Below are 15005 nucleotides of genomic sequence, written 5' to 3' on the forward strand. Positions count from 1 at the left end.
CGTGACGAGGCGCAAACGCCGGACCAAATTCCGAAGCTGACTTATCAGCTTCCGAAATTAATCCCACGAAAGCAAGGATAATTAAGAATGGGCCCTCTGGTGCGCCAGCGAACGCCGGTTGCTGTCCAAAGACCGAGTCAGAGCCCAGAGTTGTCGAAACACAGCAAAATATATTCTTTACACAAGGCAGTTACACACACACTTGCACACTTAGGCTAGACACAGCGCAATACAAATCAGATGGGTATTCACAAAACACAGGAAAATAACGACAAGCACTAAGAGTGCAACACGTAAAGTACGAAATGAAAAGGAACACTAAGTGTCCAATCGTATTCACCGTGCTGGTCTTTCGTCGGACGATGTCGGCGTAATTCGGGGCACATCTCGACGAAAGAACTTCTTCCGGAAATGCAGACGCTCGATGAACTCGTCGACTAGCTTGCCGGGGAATCCCCTTCTTCCGCAGACGGTCAGCCTTCACGTTACATCTCTTCACCGGAGTGGTCTGAACTGAACTCCGAACTGACGATTCTCGCACGGCGGTTATATAGCTTCCACATGCACTCTCGAACTTTCCTATCAGAGTCGTGATCTCGTAGCATGGCCAAAGCCTGGGAATCTTCTAGTCTTTTATCGCACCTTCGACCGCCGCCGTCGGAGCGTCGTCAAGGGGGGGGGGGGTGATGACTCATCTAGTTGGCGCACGCTCACGCTGTAGCAATCTCTCTCGACTCGCCGGGTGAGAAGGTGTCTCGGCGCACGCGTGTGCTCTCTCTCTCTCCGATTAACCTCGCTTCGTCGTCTAGACTGGTGGTCACGTCGGCTGTTTGCGGCATATGCGCTCTCCTCCTCGGTTGAAGTTTCCGTGGGGCCGGCGTGTTATTTCGCTGGCTTGCGTGACACGCGGCGCGCGCTTTGATTACGTGCTCTTTTGTGACAAATTTTTGCTGAGTCATTCTCCGTTTCGCTGAGTCATGCTCATAACTATGACTTCTAACACCATCCTTTAGTGTTTCGTTCACTTAGTAGCCACGTCCGAACCCATTTCAGTAGTTTTAGTGTTACTATATTTTCGCTGAGTCATTGTAATTTTTGCTTAGTCATGCTCATGAGTAGACCTTTAACATTATTCTTTAGTGTTCCTTCAATTAGTACCCACGTCCGAACCCATTTCAGTGACTTTGAGTGTTAATCTTTTTTCGCAGAGTCATTGTTATTTTGCTGAGTCATGCTCATGACTATGACTTCTTCCATCATCCTTTAGTGTTTCGTTCACTTAGTGCCCACGTCAAAACCCATTTCAGTGGCTTTTGAGGGTTAATCTTTTTCGCTGACTCATTGTCATTTATGCTGAGTCAAGCTCATGACTATGATTTCTACTATCATGCATCCTTTAGTGTTTCCTTCACTAAGTACCGGACGTCCGAACCCATTTGAGTGTTAATCTTTTTCGCTGGGTCATTGTTATGACCTACATGACACGCATGTCATGACATTATGTCATGACCTATCACTTGTGTTCGTTATACACTCCGGTCATACTATGCCAGTTGTGGTACCTACCAAGTTAACGAAACGTCCATGGGAGCACCAAGACGTAGGTGGCTGTTTCATGACCTTCATGACCCGCACGTACTTACATTCATGTCATAACATATCATTTATGTTCGTCATGTACTCTTGTCATAGTATGCCGATTTTGGTACATACCAAGTTAACGAAACGACCATGAGAGCACAAATACGTAGGCGGCTATATATATATATACACATATATATATATATATATATATATATATATATATATATATAGATACTGTCAAAGTAGCAAACGTTTGCCAAGAAATGCTTCGCATTTAATAAGGGTGGCTCAAAGATTTCCGCTGTGCGGCCCTTGTCGGCCATGTGTACGCTCACACCGCCCTCGCTTTGTCGTCTTTCCAAGCGCTTGCGTGCGTAGTTTCCTTCCGCTCTTCTAGCGTGGCAGTCCCGTCACGCGTGTCTAGTTTCCTCGGGCTCCCCGGGGTCGCGGTAGGCTTCCATGGGAATGTATGCCGTCGATCAAGACCGCCGATCAAATAAAAGTGTGTGTGCGCGTGTCTATCTTCGGGATGACCGCTGTCACCGCTCAAGAGAAATAAAATTTTCTCATATCTTTGATCTAACTTCTGTGTCACCTCTATGTCGTATGCTAAAGTTCTTCGCTGGTAATCCACCTTTACAGCAGTAGAACGGCGCGTGATTTTCTTGCTCTCTCGCCGCCTTCGTATTAGCCGATATACACGAAATCTATTCATGGTATCGTTGTCGAGATATGCAAAGCAAAACGTGAGAAGTTAGCGCGAACTAGTAAACTATAGCCCCAACAGGCCATTTCTGCCCAGCTCGCCATTGGCAATCGCTTAGTTTCGGGACAACAAATTTAAAAGAAGACTTGCATTGTTGCAATGCATTGTTGCATTGTTAAAAGAAGATTTGCAGCACTGGTGCTGAAGGGACTCGGAAACTTCAGTTCGTCGAGAGGTGCGAGGAAAAAAACACCACCCAAGCACTCCGTACAGATGGTTAACCAGCGAAGCTGAAACGTGCGGCCCCGGTTATTAGCAGTGGGTTAATCCCGACGCTGTATTGAAGTGTTTCTCAATTATTGGTTACATGTTTGTTTTTCTAGTGGAACGCCAGTGCCAATGGCGGACGGATGCTGCTAACCACGACGCCGAGCTAATTCGAGATATCGAACGCATGCGACAACGGCGAGCCGAGGAGGCGGCGTTGCGGGCAGAGCAGCGTCAACATGGAAATGGCGGAAACGCGTTCGCCAGGACAAACGTCCGCTTTCGGTGGGAGTTTCTCGAGTGGCACTTTGGCCATAGAGAAAGAAAAAGACAAAGAGAGGACACTCCGAGAAATCTGGCCTCAGGAGTACGACACGACTACGTAACGAACTAGTGCTCCCACCAAACGCCAGAGGACGCAGGCGCAAAAAAAAATGTTATGAATCCTGCTCAATTTTTACAAAATAATAATTATACCCCCAAAATTGTCGTGTTTTTTATACATAAAAACAGAATTTATCCAAAGCACCTTCCGTGCTTTTTCTTCTTCATCCAACTGCCTTCAACACCAGAGCCGCGTGATCGCCTTTTCTCTGGTTCCTGGATCAGTGAACGTGACCATGTTCTAAGTCGGTGTGGTCAAGTATCGGGCGGTGGTATTATACTGTTCGTTTGGAGTTTTCGTTTTTATTTTGAGTTGTATATCGTTTCTTTTTTCACCTTCTCGTTTAGTGTGTTGCGAGCCAGTCAGACTAACCTGATGTCTCTCTCTCCTCCCGGTCAAGGGCATTCCCCTTGGCTAGCTTCTCTCCCGGCTCGAGAGTGGCCGATAGACAAATTTTTAAGCAGTGGCAACAGGATTGTCCCTGTGGCTCTAGTACCTACCAATGGGGGATCAATTCAAATGAAAAAACCCGAAAGCCATTCAAGTGGAGCTTCGAAAGGCCACCACCCACTTCCAGAAGATCACCGAGGTCCGTCAATTTGGTCGTGGTGGTATTCTGTGCTGCTCATCAGACCAGGAATGTGTTCAAGAACTTCTCAACTGTTCCGAATTTGCATCAAATCCGGTGAGCCCGCTTATTCCAGCACACCTTGCTTGCTCGAAAGGCTTAGTTCGCGGTGTCGGCGCGAGCCTGGACCTATCAGAGGTATTAGACTTATTTTCAGTTGCTGGTGCTGTTTCTGTATACCGATGCAGCCGAATTATCGAGAACAAGAAGTCGCCTATGGAATCGGTCATTGTTACGTTCGCGGGAACAGCCCGTCCATCTGAAATTAAGGCATGGCCCCTAATATACAAAGTAGAGCCACTAACTCCACGACCACTACAGTGCTCGAAATGTTGGTGTTACGGGCACAGCATAAAGGCTGCAGGTCTGTCACTCGATGCCGACTATGTGGAGAAAATCACGACAGCACAGACTGTAAATCTCAGGAGGAAAAATGTTGTCTGTGTCACGAAGCTCACGCGGCAGACTATTCGAACTGCACGGCGAAGGAGCAAGAATTAAGAATTCTTGAAGTGGTGGAACGCAGGCGATACTCACGTAGAGAAGCGTTTATTGAGGTTCAAGGAAGAACCCAGGGCTATGCAGGTGTAACAGCTCGTCAACCCGCTGGCTTAGATATTTCTGTATCCAAGGCCATAGCAGAGGCAGTAGAGAAGGCTACAGAAAAGGCCATGGAACGTCTTGCGACAACTATTTTTGAGTCCTTGGCACAAATGCTGTCTAGTCAGCTGGCGCAGCTCATTTACACAACCTCTACCCAGGTTCAAGCATGCCAAGTTTCAAATATTCTAAATCTAGGTCCAAACTAAACATCGTCACCCAACCCAGTAACTAACTCTCCTTGCGCAGGACCTTCTACTCGTCTAGAGACGGAACCAGCACCCCCTAACAGATGATTATGAAGAATTTCAGGATGTAGACATGGAACTTAAGAGTATGAAACGCACCAGATCTCCTCCCCCCAAAATTTCCCCTAAGTCAAAACCTAAAAAATTTGTAAAAGAGAATCTTTCCAAGAAAGACTTCTTGAAAGAGAGCATTTTAGAGCAGGCGGTCTCCGCCACCGTTCTATCTTCACCATAGGCTCTCTAAAAATCTTACAGTGGAATTGCCGTTCGATTGCTTCTGCTGCTACAGATTTATCATATATTTCTTCTGAATTTTCCCCAGACATAATTGTATTACAAGAAACCTGGCTCTCAAATGATCAAAAGTTTTTCCTAAAAAATTATCGATTATTTCGTTTGGATCGCCCTTCTAGAGGTGGTGGCATTGCTTTCTTGATTTCAACAAAATTTAGTCACAAGGCCACGATATCGTATCAATGTATGTCTGCTGAATGTGAAATTTTAGCATTAGACATAACACTTCCAGACTGCTCCCCCTTTTCCCTAGTTAATTTATATTTCCCGGCAGGAGTGCAGGATACCCGATGCCTAGACATCGCATTAGCTTCGTGCAAAAAAGACATAATACTCGCTGGTGACTTCAATTCTCATCACGTGTCTTGGGGGTTTAAAACTGACTTGGGTGGAAAACGCCTGTGGGAATGGACTCTTGACAATAACCTTTCTTGTATAAATTCAAAAGTTGTTACGTTTGTTCGCGGCCATTCTCAATCAGCTCTAGATCTCGCTTTTTCCAGCTCATCTTTAACTATATCCTCGTGGAAAACTATAGACTGTGCAACCAACAGCGACCACCTTCCTATTATATTTGAGATTGATTTCCCTGTGATTCCACTCAGCAGAAAACATATCACATTTGTAAATTATGACAAACTTCAAAAGGAGTTGAAGTCTACGATGCTCTCCCGTATGAATATGCAAAAGGATATTAGGGCTATGAGTCTCTGTGCAGTTTTGAAACGTTCCTTAAAGAGTTCAGCTTTTAATTTAAGCTCCGCCACAGGTAAATCTTTTAGCCCTTGGTGGAATTCGGAATGCACGCTGGCTCACCGAAAACGGAAAGCTGCTTGGAAGAAACTTCTCTGTAATCAATGTGCGAAAAATTGGAGTGATTACCAATTCGTTGCATCATCTTTCAAGCGTACGATAGCTAAAGCCAAACATGAGTATGACGAGAATAAATCAACTTATCTCTTTAATTCTAAAAACAAGAAAGCCCTTTTTAGATTTTTACGCTCACGAAAGATGATTCCGGTTCCAGCAAATATTGACTCTTTCGTCCTCTCGCCACGCGAATTGTCCGAATTATTGGAAAATATTGGAAAGGGCCTAGAAAATAGATTTTCTTCAATAGTTCCACCATACCAATTGAAATCACTACCGCTAGAAGAATTTAAGGAAGTTACGTTTCAAGAATTGGCGGCTGTTGTTCGCTCTCTGTCTTCTTCAGCACCAGGACCAGATGGAGTTACCACAGCTGTGATAAAAATTCTGTATGAATTGTCTCCGCACGAAATTTTGAATATGGTAAATTATTCTTTAAAAAATGCCTGGATACCCTCAGAATGGAAAATTGCTAAGGTAATTCCGATACTCAAAAAACGTGGAGGTGGATATTATTTAGATAATATTAGACCAATTTCTCTCACATCCAACTTGGTTAAACTAATAGAAAGAATTTTGAATAGCCGAATGACGACATACATAGCTGAAAACTCAATACTTAGCCCCAGTCAAATTGGCTTTATATCAGGGTGCTCGATATGGTGTGCGCACATAGATCTAGAGAGTCGAGTACTACTTGCACGTCGTAGGCGAGAATATTCAGCATTGGTGACTTTAGATCTAGCTAAAGCTTATGATTCAGTGGAGCATGGACTTCTGATAAAGCAGCTAGAGATGTACAGGTTTCCGAAATACATCACGGCGTGGATTGCAGAATTTTTAAGGGAAAGAGAATTTTATTGTTTTCAAAGCGGATGTTCATCGTCAAGGTATAGACAGAAACGCGGAGTACCACAAGGATCAGTGTTATCTCCTGTTTTATTTAATATATTTTTAAGCTCCATCCCTTCGCTCCAGGACATTCATGAATACGTTTATGCCGATGACATCGCTTTTTTCGCGTCCAATGATGATCTAAATGCACTGTATCAATCGTTACAAAATTACTTATGCATGCTTGAAACCTGGATTGCTAATATACATATGTCTCTGAACGTTAGAAAAAGTGCACTTCTTGTCTTTCCGTTAGATGTTCCCATTAATATTTCATTGGTGTATCGTCAAGAGTTCATTCCCCAAGTGAATTGCCTTAAATACCTGGGAATCACGTATGAAGGGTCACTAAACTGGAGAAGCCACATTGAAAGAGTTGCGTCTAAGGCAACTCGTGCCGTGGGATGGCTACGTAAGATCAGTCACCAACGATATGGGCTGCGACGGCATGCATTAATTATGATATATAAAATGTATGTCCGACCCATCATGGAATTTGGGAGTGTCTTGTTTTCTGGTAGCCCAGCTTATAAAATTCAACCTCTGATAATATTAGAAAGGGAAGCTGTGCGATTGTGCCTTGGACTCCCTAAGTTTGTTGCCAACACCGTGCTGTATATGGAAGCACGAATGCCAAGCTTAAAAAGCAGATTGAGGATTCTTGCAGTCCAAACGTATTTAAGAATTTACGAATCTCCTCAAAGAAGACCAATGTATATTTTTATTAACGAACCAAGTTTATTCTTTAATAGTCATTGGTCGCGATTACACACCCCTCAGATCGTATTCGTACAGGCACTGCTATCACCATTGAATGTACAAATTCAACGCATTCAACCAACAAGTCAATCAAAAATAAGCCTCCAGATAGAATTTGACGATATTTTCCCCTCAAATGCTAAACTAATGCCATACCAATATTTAAATGATCAGTTACAAGATTACCTCTCTCACCTGGAAACAAACAATATCATAGCCACTGATGCTTCACAGTCCGAAGAGAAGGCTGGCGTAGGCATTTTCTCTCCTTCTCTTAACTGGTCCTTTTCTATTCGCCTTCCAGATTACACACCTATTTTCATAGCAGAATTATTGGCCATTGTCCTAGCGCTACGTAAACTTCCTGCAAATCAATCAACAGCTGTCGTAGTTACAGATTCTCTATCGGTACGTGTGTCGCTTTCCACGGAAACGAATGCAGCTCTCCTTAGCTTGTTTCACAATTTATTAGCAAGAACGTCTCTAAGTGGGCCTTTGATCCCTGTTTTACCGGACACTTCTTACGTCACTGCATCGAGAAAATTTTGTTTGCAAAATGATTTAAGCAACTTACCGCTGAAACCATCTACAGACTTTCAGCATCTCGGTTTTTGCTGGAATAAGCAGTGGTGCCCTTCTCGGCAGTTGGAAGTTACTTACACCAGACTACGCTGTCGCATCCCGCAATTGAATTTTTATTTACATAGAGCTGGTCTCACGATGTCCCCTCTATGTCACAACTGTAAGGAAATTGAATCAATAGAACATTACTTTTTATCATGCAGACGATATTCACACCACAGAAAGTTATTACTGGAAGCTCCACTTTACAAAATTGGATTAGGTTTAAACATACCAGTATTGTTATCATTGGGGGCTTCAGCACTAGGCTATAGCCACAGAGACGTGTGTTGCGCAGTATTTAATTTTTTAACTGAAACAAAACGATTACCCTGCTAATTATTGTATTTGTATTCTACACATCAGATGCATTCATATCACCTAAATTGATTTCTCCAAATTGTTTTGTTAATATTCCCTCCCTCTGATTGTAACAATTCTTCACTTTCACCTTTTTTAGTCAGTCTGACTGCTCGCTCGCGTGCTAATCTGGTTAGTGCGACATCTGTCTTTTTTGTGTTTTACTTGGCATTTCTTGTTTTCTTGTTTTAAAATACGAATTTTCTTTAGCATTCCCACTGCCGCCCGATTCTTGGCCTATCCTCCTTAGTGGGTGCGAGCCATAACGGAGGTGCATCATCATCATCATCATTAATCTCCATTCGTCCATTGAGAAGAAATCAACGATTCGTGTAGCAGCGGCGTGCCAGCGGGAAGGTTTCGTTAACGTCGGCTGCGGCGGTGTTTTCGTGTGTGAGACACAGGTGAGTCACGTTATCAAGCGAAGCTTAGAGTAACTGACTTCTGAGGGCGACGAGGTTCGCTAAAAAAGCAAGTTGAAAAAACAACTATGAGGCGGCTAGAATCGAATGCGAAAAGCATGTCCCCTTCAAGAAACGTGTAGCGAGAAGGCTGTACTGGCTGTACTTTCTGGCTATCCCCGCCGAGGACGGAATAATGTTTGTTAGTTGCGTTCCGTGAAAATCCTCAAACACCGCGAGGCTGTCATTAACTTGCACCGGTTCACGGCTGTGCACTGCACTGCGACTCGCAGCTTGTCAGACGCCATCGAGGCGCTGCGTCTCGGTTTGCGAGGGTAAACAGTTCTTGCTCAGCGCTGTTTGCGATAACCACGGTATCGGCGCTTCATTGAAATAGTTCGTGTTGGCGGACAAAAAACGATCTGCTGGACAACGCTCAAGGTCAGTGTCAGGAATTGCACATTTCAGGAAAATTCCGACTTCGAGAAAATTAGACCGATCCCATCGACCAGTTTCACGACGCCACCGCTGCCGCGGTGCATGCTGGTACTTGTAGTCATCCGGCCGCTCCAGCCGCCCGGAGTGCCGGTGCGTCCTGTTTCCGAACGATTTTTTGCAATTTTTAAGGTTCGTGTAGAGCCATCATGCGGTGGGAGGATTCACCTGCTGCATTCCTGGGTGCTACAACAACCACACAAGGGACAAAGTCTTTGGATTCTGTTTGTTTGCTAAAGAGCGAAAGCTTCGATAGACGTGGATCCAGCGGAATAATAGGTGGTTTTCGTAATACACAGCGCGAGAAGAAACACGGGGACGAATAGCGGCCTAATTTCGATTGGGGGGGGGGGGGGCGAAGTGCAAAAACACCCGTGTACTTAGATTTAGGTGCACGTTAAAGAACCCCGGGGGCACAAATTATTCAGGCCTCCCCCACTTCGGCGTGTCTCATAATCAGATCGCGGTTTTGCCACGTAAAACCCCATATTTAATTTTAATTCAACTTCTTTTTTCATTTGTGAGTCTCTTTTCTAAGTCGAGTAATATGTATATTTACTGCGGTTTATGTTCAAATCTTTTGTAATCAAAACCAAGTCCCCTCTGTAATGCACTTGGGCACTGAGGGTATTGTAAATAAATAAACAAATAGGGTGTTATAAGACTGAACCACGTGGCTTTCTTTTTTTACAGCGTAAGGTGTTATGGGCTCATTCCACTAGGCGTTTCGGTTCGAGATGGTGTCCGCCGCCTCCGCCGACAGCGTCCGGCGACCGTAACCGCTTCGCTGGAAATGCGGAAAAAAGTCCCGGTTCCCGCCGGGATCAAGCCCGCCCCCGCTGCGTGGGAGCCAGATACTCTACCACTGAGCCACGCAAGCGCTTGCTATCGGGCACCGGAAAAATGCCCTATAAATGCAGGCGCAGACGATCCGAGCGTCCATCAGTATGGTGGCGCCATCTAGTTAAGGCGCCTGCAAACGCAGCGTGCGCAGGCGCAGACGACGAGGTGCCATTCAGACGAGACGCGCAATAAAAGGTTGCAGTGGCTTAGCTCGGCTATGCCAGGATATACGTTGCGTTAGCAAAGGTTCAGATGATTATTCTTAGCTTTCCTGGTTGTCTCCTACACTCAACCGCTAATTGCCAGGCAACTACTTCCGGGTCCGATGAGTCAAGCTTCTCCGTTCTTCTGCGCTGTTGAGCAGCATTTGCGCTCTCCTTCTCCATGGCTATACCACACTGGCAAACGCCAGTCAGAAGCGCAGCGGCTCCAGCGCAGTGTCAGACGGCGACTGCACAGCGAGCGCGCGCCGGCGCCAGTGCGTCTACCACGGCTACGACGTCACTCCTCTGGAATGCGCAGACCGGCGGCGGTGAGTCGCGCGCGGCGGCGGCGGAGTGCGCGAGAGGTGCCGGCTCCGGTGGCTCCGGTGCGCAAGCCGTGTGACATCACTGATCCTTGCGCATGCGCAGCACGGCTCTTGATGTGCCGCGCGAAACGGGCTTGGCTAGGCCAGTGTAGCTAACGCTACAAAAAATTACACCATCTTCCCGTAGGGGAACCCTGAGTATGCGAAGCAGCCATGGGGTCGTCTCAAGGTAGTTTTATCAGCTGTATAAACTTGGACATGCAGCAGAACCAGCAACGCGCAGAACTGTTGTTGACGCCGTCGGTATTTTGCCCGCGTTGGCACCGAACGCGCGCGGCGCTGGTGACTGTTGCCAGTGCCTCTGGGGCGCCTACTGTCGCGCTTCTAACCTAAGTTGCTTCGCATTATCGCGCGCGGAACCGCAGGTGTTTCCATTCGTTGCACAATCCGGAGAGGAGAGGAGCGTCGGAGAGGAGAGGAGGGGGAGGAGAGGAGATGAGACAAGGAGAGAAGGGGGAGGAGGGAGGAGAAGAGATGAGAAAAGGAGAGGAGGGAGAGCTGGATGCGCATGCGCAGTAGGGGTGTGGACGCCGCACGGCGGAGGGAGGGAGGGAGTGACATACCCCCGACCATAAGCTGCTTCGCATCTAAAAAAACGCGATCCCCCGCCTCCCCCAGTATGTTGGCGCCATCTAGTTCAGGTGCCTGCAAACGCAGCGTGCGCAGGCGCAGACGACGAGAAGCGATTCAGACGAGGCGCGCAATCAACGCAATTTCGATGTGAGATGTGTGTCTCGTATTCTGGATACCTTTCGGTATACGTTATGTCGTCTCCTCGCAAGGTGCGAACCACTGCTGAAGAAGCGAATCGTAGAGCTACGTGCGCGGCTACAACCAGGCATCATCGGGCTCAGCAGACTGCTGTGCAGAGAGCATTACAAGCCGCAGCTCGACGTGGACGCCGGGAGGACAGTTCTGATCATTCTCGTCAAAACCAGACGAAGAGACTGTTTCGAAGAGCCTGGTGTGCGTGATGCCGAAATTGGAGCTAATCTTGAGCCGCTCCACCAGCTTACGCTGTGACTGTGCTGCGTGTGCCGCGTAGGCCTGTGACTTTTTTATTTGCACCTGCCAGCCTGAAGTTCCCGAGAGCTCAACTGTGCCACCCGAACATGAGCAAGCAGTCTCTGCCATCGCTACCAGCGACAGCGATGATACTGTCTTAAACGGCTTAATCGACCAGTACGAATCACTGATGAAAGTACATCGCGGCTGCTCATAATGAAGAGCGGCGCGTATTCACGTGCGCAAAAGATGGGACGCTCGCCTCACGCCACGCAGTCGGAGTTTTGGAAGCAGCAAGCGTAGCATTCGCTCGAATGCAAAAAAAAAAATAGCGTAGCTTGCACTGGAGGCGCAATGCTAAAGAGACAGCGGAGCTGATGGGTACCTACTAGGCCTGGCTTTTGGTTTAGGCTAAGCACTACCAAGTCATCCCCAGCACTTCCCAGAATGTATTGATTATTTGTCGATTATTGCTTGGCTATCGATTGGCTATCGCAAGGTATTTGCCACGTATTTGGGCTAGGCTAACCACTACCAAGTCATCCCCAGCATTTCCCGGCATTTATTGACTATGGATCAATTATTGATTAGCGATTGATTGGCTATCGATTGGCTATTGCAAGGTATTCGCCACGTATTTGGACTAGTCTAAGCACTACCAAGTCATCCCTAGTATTGCCGGTATTGATTATTTATCGATTATCGATTATCCCCTGATTGACTATCGATTACCTATTGCAAGGTATTGGACACGTATTTGGGCTAGGATAAGCTCTACGGCTAAGCTCGAGAAAGCGTAAGAATTGGGTTGAAGATGAATATGGAGAAGACAAATATAATTTTCAATAGCCTGGCAAGGGAACAAGAATTCAGGAACGCCAGTCAGCCTCTAGAGTCTGTAAAGGAGCATGTTTATGTAGGTCAATTACTCACAGGGGTAATTGCCCTGTGAGTAATTTCATGAGAAAGAAATTCACAGAAGAATAAAATTGGGTTGGAGTGCATACGGCAGGCATTGCCAAATCCTGACTGGGAGCTTACCACTCTCGTTGAAAAAAAAAAGTGTACAATCATTGCATTCTACCGGTGCTAACATATGGGGCAGAAACTTCGAGGTTAACAAAGAAGCTCGAGGACAAGTTAAGAACCGCAGAAAGAGCAATGGAACGAAAAATCTTAGGACTAACGTTAAGAGACAGGAAGACAGCGGTGTGGATCAGAGAATAAACGGGGATAGCCGATATTCTAGTTGACATTAAGCGGAATAAATGGAGCTCGGCAGGCCATGTAATGCGTAGGATGGATAACCGGTGGACCATTAGGGTTACAGAATGGATAGCAAGAGAAGGGAAGCGCAGTCGAGGTCGGCAGAAAACCAGATGGGGTGATGAAGTTAGGAAATTCGCAGGCGCAAGTTGGAATACGCTAGCGCAAGACAGGGGTAATTGGAGATCGCAGGGAGAGGCCTTCGTCCTGCAGTGGACATAAAATATAGGCTGATGATGATGATGAAGCTCTACCAAGCCATCCCCAGCATTTCCAGGAATTTATTATTTGTCGATTATCGATTAGCTATCGATTGGCTATCGCAAGGTATTGGCCACGTATTTGGGCTAGGCTAAGCACTACCAATACCCGGCATTTCCCGGAATTTATTGATTATTCGTCGATTATCGATTAGCTATTGCTATTGAGTGGCTATCGCAAGGTATTGGCCACGTATTGGGTTAGGCTGGGCACTACAATGTCATCCCCAGCACTTTCCGGAATTTAGTGATTATTGATCGATTATCGATTAGCTATTGATTGGCTATCGATGACTTGGCGATGATTGGCTATCGGCGTTCTCCGCTGTTAAAAACGCCGCCTAGCTTACTTACGAACTTCTAGATATCGCTGTTACCGTAGTTTGCAAGTCGTGCGCGAAACCCATGTAGGTAACCATCATTAGGGCACGAAAGTTTCGGCACCGCATTTCAAACCAGTCTCCAACAGGTGTACAAATCCTATAATGTCCGTCGCTAAGCAAACATAACGTTGCAGTCACCGAGATGCACGTGTGCAAAAATAGTAACGCAAAACGACCGCATACTACATACAAAGCTCGAACAAATACGATATTCAACATGACCCGCCGTGGTTGCTCAGTGGCTATAATGATGTGGGCTGCTGAGCACGAGGTCGCCGGATCGAATCCCGGCCACGGCGGCCGCATTTCGATGGGGGCGAAATGCGAAAACGCCCGTGTACTTAGATTTAGGTGCACGTTAAAAAACCCCAGCTGGTCGAAATTTCCGGAGTCCCCCACTACGGCGTGCCTCATAATCAGATAGTGGTTTTGGCACGTAAAACCCCATAATTCAATTTAATTAATTTTTGATATTCAACGTGTAATCAGCGGGTAACAACCGAAATGAAAGAGCAGCTGGCAGTTTTCAACGCCTCGCATGCTGGAATGAACAGCCGATGGAATTTCTTAAAATACATAACGAATTTTTCTCGGTGGTGGAGTGGCAGAGGTGTCTGGGAAGCTCGTGCGCAGTACTCAACGAATGCAGACTGCGGTCAGTGCGGTGGTGTGTGGTTGACTAGTTCACTACAACGAAGATGGTGGCACTGCTACTTCCGGAAACCCGGCGCATGCGCAGATCGGTCGGTGGGATCGGTCTATTCCTAACCCGTGTTTACGTGATTGCGTGACGGCTGACGGTCCTTTCGTTAGCCCGTTCTAGAGGCTGACGAACGCTGCAAAGAACATAAAAGACGCCACGCCGATCCGGGGACGGGCGCTACCTAAATGAAGAAAGGCAGGACGTTAGGCGTGCTGTAGCCAAGCTTCGTTTGCCCCTGTTTCCCCGGTAGAGTAAGGGCTCCTGAATATACTAATAATACTTCTCGGAAACAATCGCATGTGACATAAAAAATGTCACAGTTTCGCCCTAAGGGCGAAGCAATGAATGCGATAGCAACACAGCAATGTCATACGAAGTAAGGTGAGCGGCTTTGGTAGCAATATGAATTGTAGTAAACATGAGCTGATTAAGTAAGCAGGTGTGCTGCGGCGTAAGTAGACCGACATGAAGAGAGACTCGATGATCACGAGAAGGCGCGTGTGAAACGGTGGTGTTGATGAGAAGCGCTTCTCGTGGGCAGCGCGTGCGAAGGGACACACCTGTAGCGCTGCACTGCCGATCCGGGCAGCATTGCATGTGTAGCGTGCGTTGGAAAATGTGGCCCGACTATTACTAACTGAATGAACAAGCGTGGTGTGAGCGCGCACAAGCAAACATAAATAGATCACACTGAATGACCGCAGACAACGACTGTCAAAACGCTGGCAGCAAGCGCATATACGTCGCAGCGGGCGAAGGTACGTGCGGTCTATCGCTTCAACGGAAACTGAGCGGCGAATGCACGGCGCATAGAAAAGGTCAGAGCCGTGTGGAGATAAGAGAC

The sequence above is a fragment of the Dermacentor silvarum genome, chromosome 4 (genome assembly GCF_013339745.2).
Source record: "Dermacentor silvarum isolate Dsil-2018 chromosome 4, BIME_Dsil_1.4, whole genome shotgun sequence".
Classification (NCBI taxonomy): Eukaryota; Metazoa; Arthropoda; class Arachnida; order Ixodida; family Ixodidae; genus Dermacentor; species Dermacentor silvarum.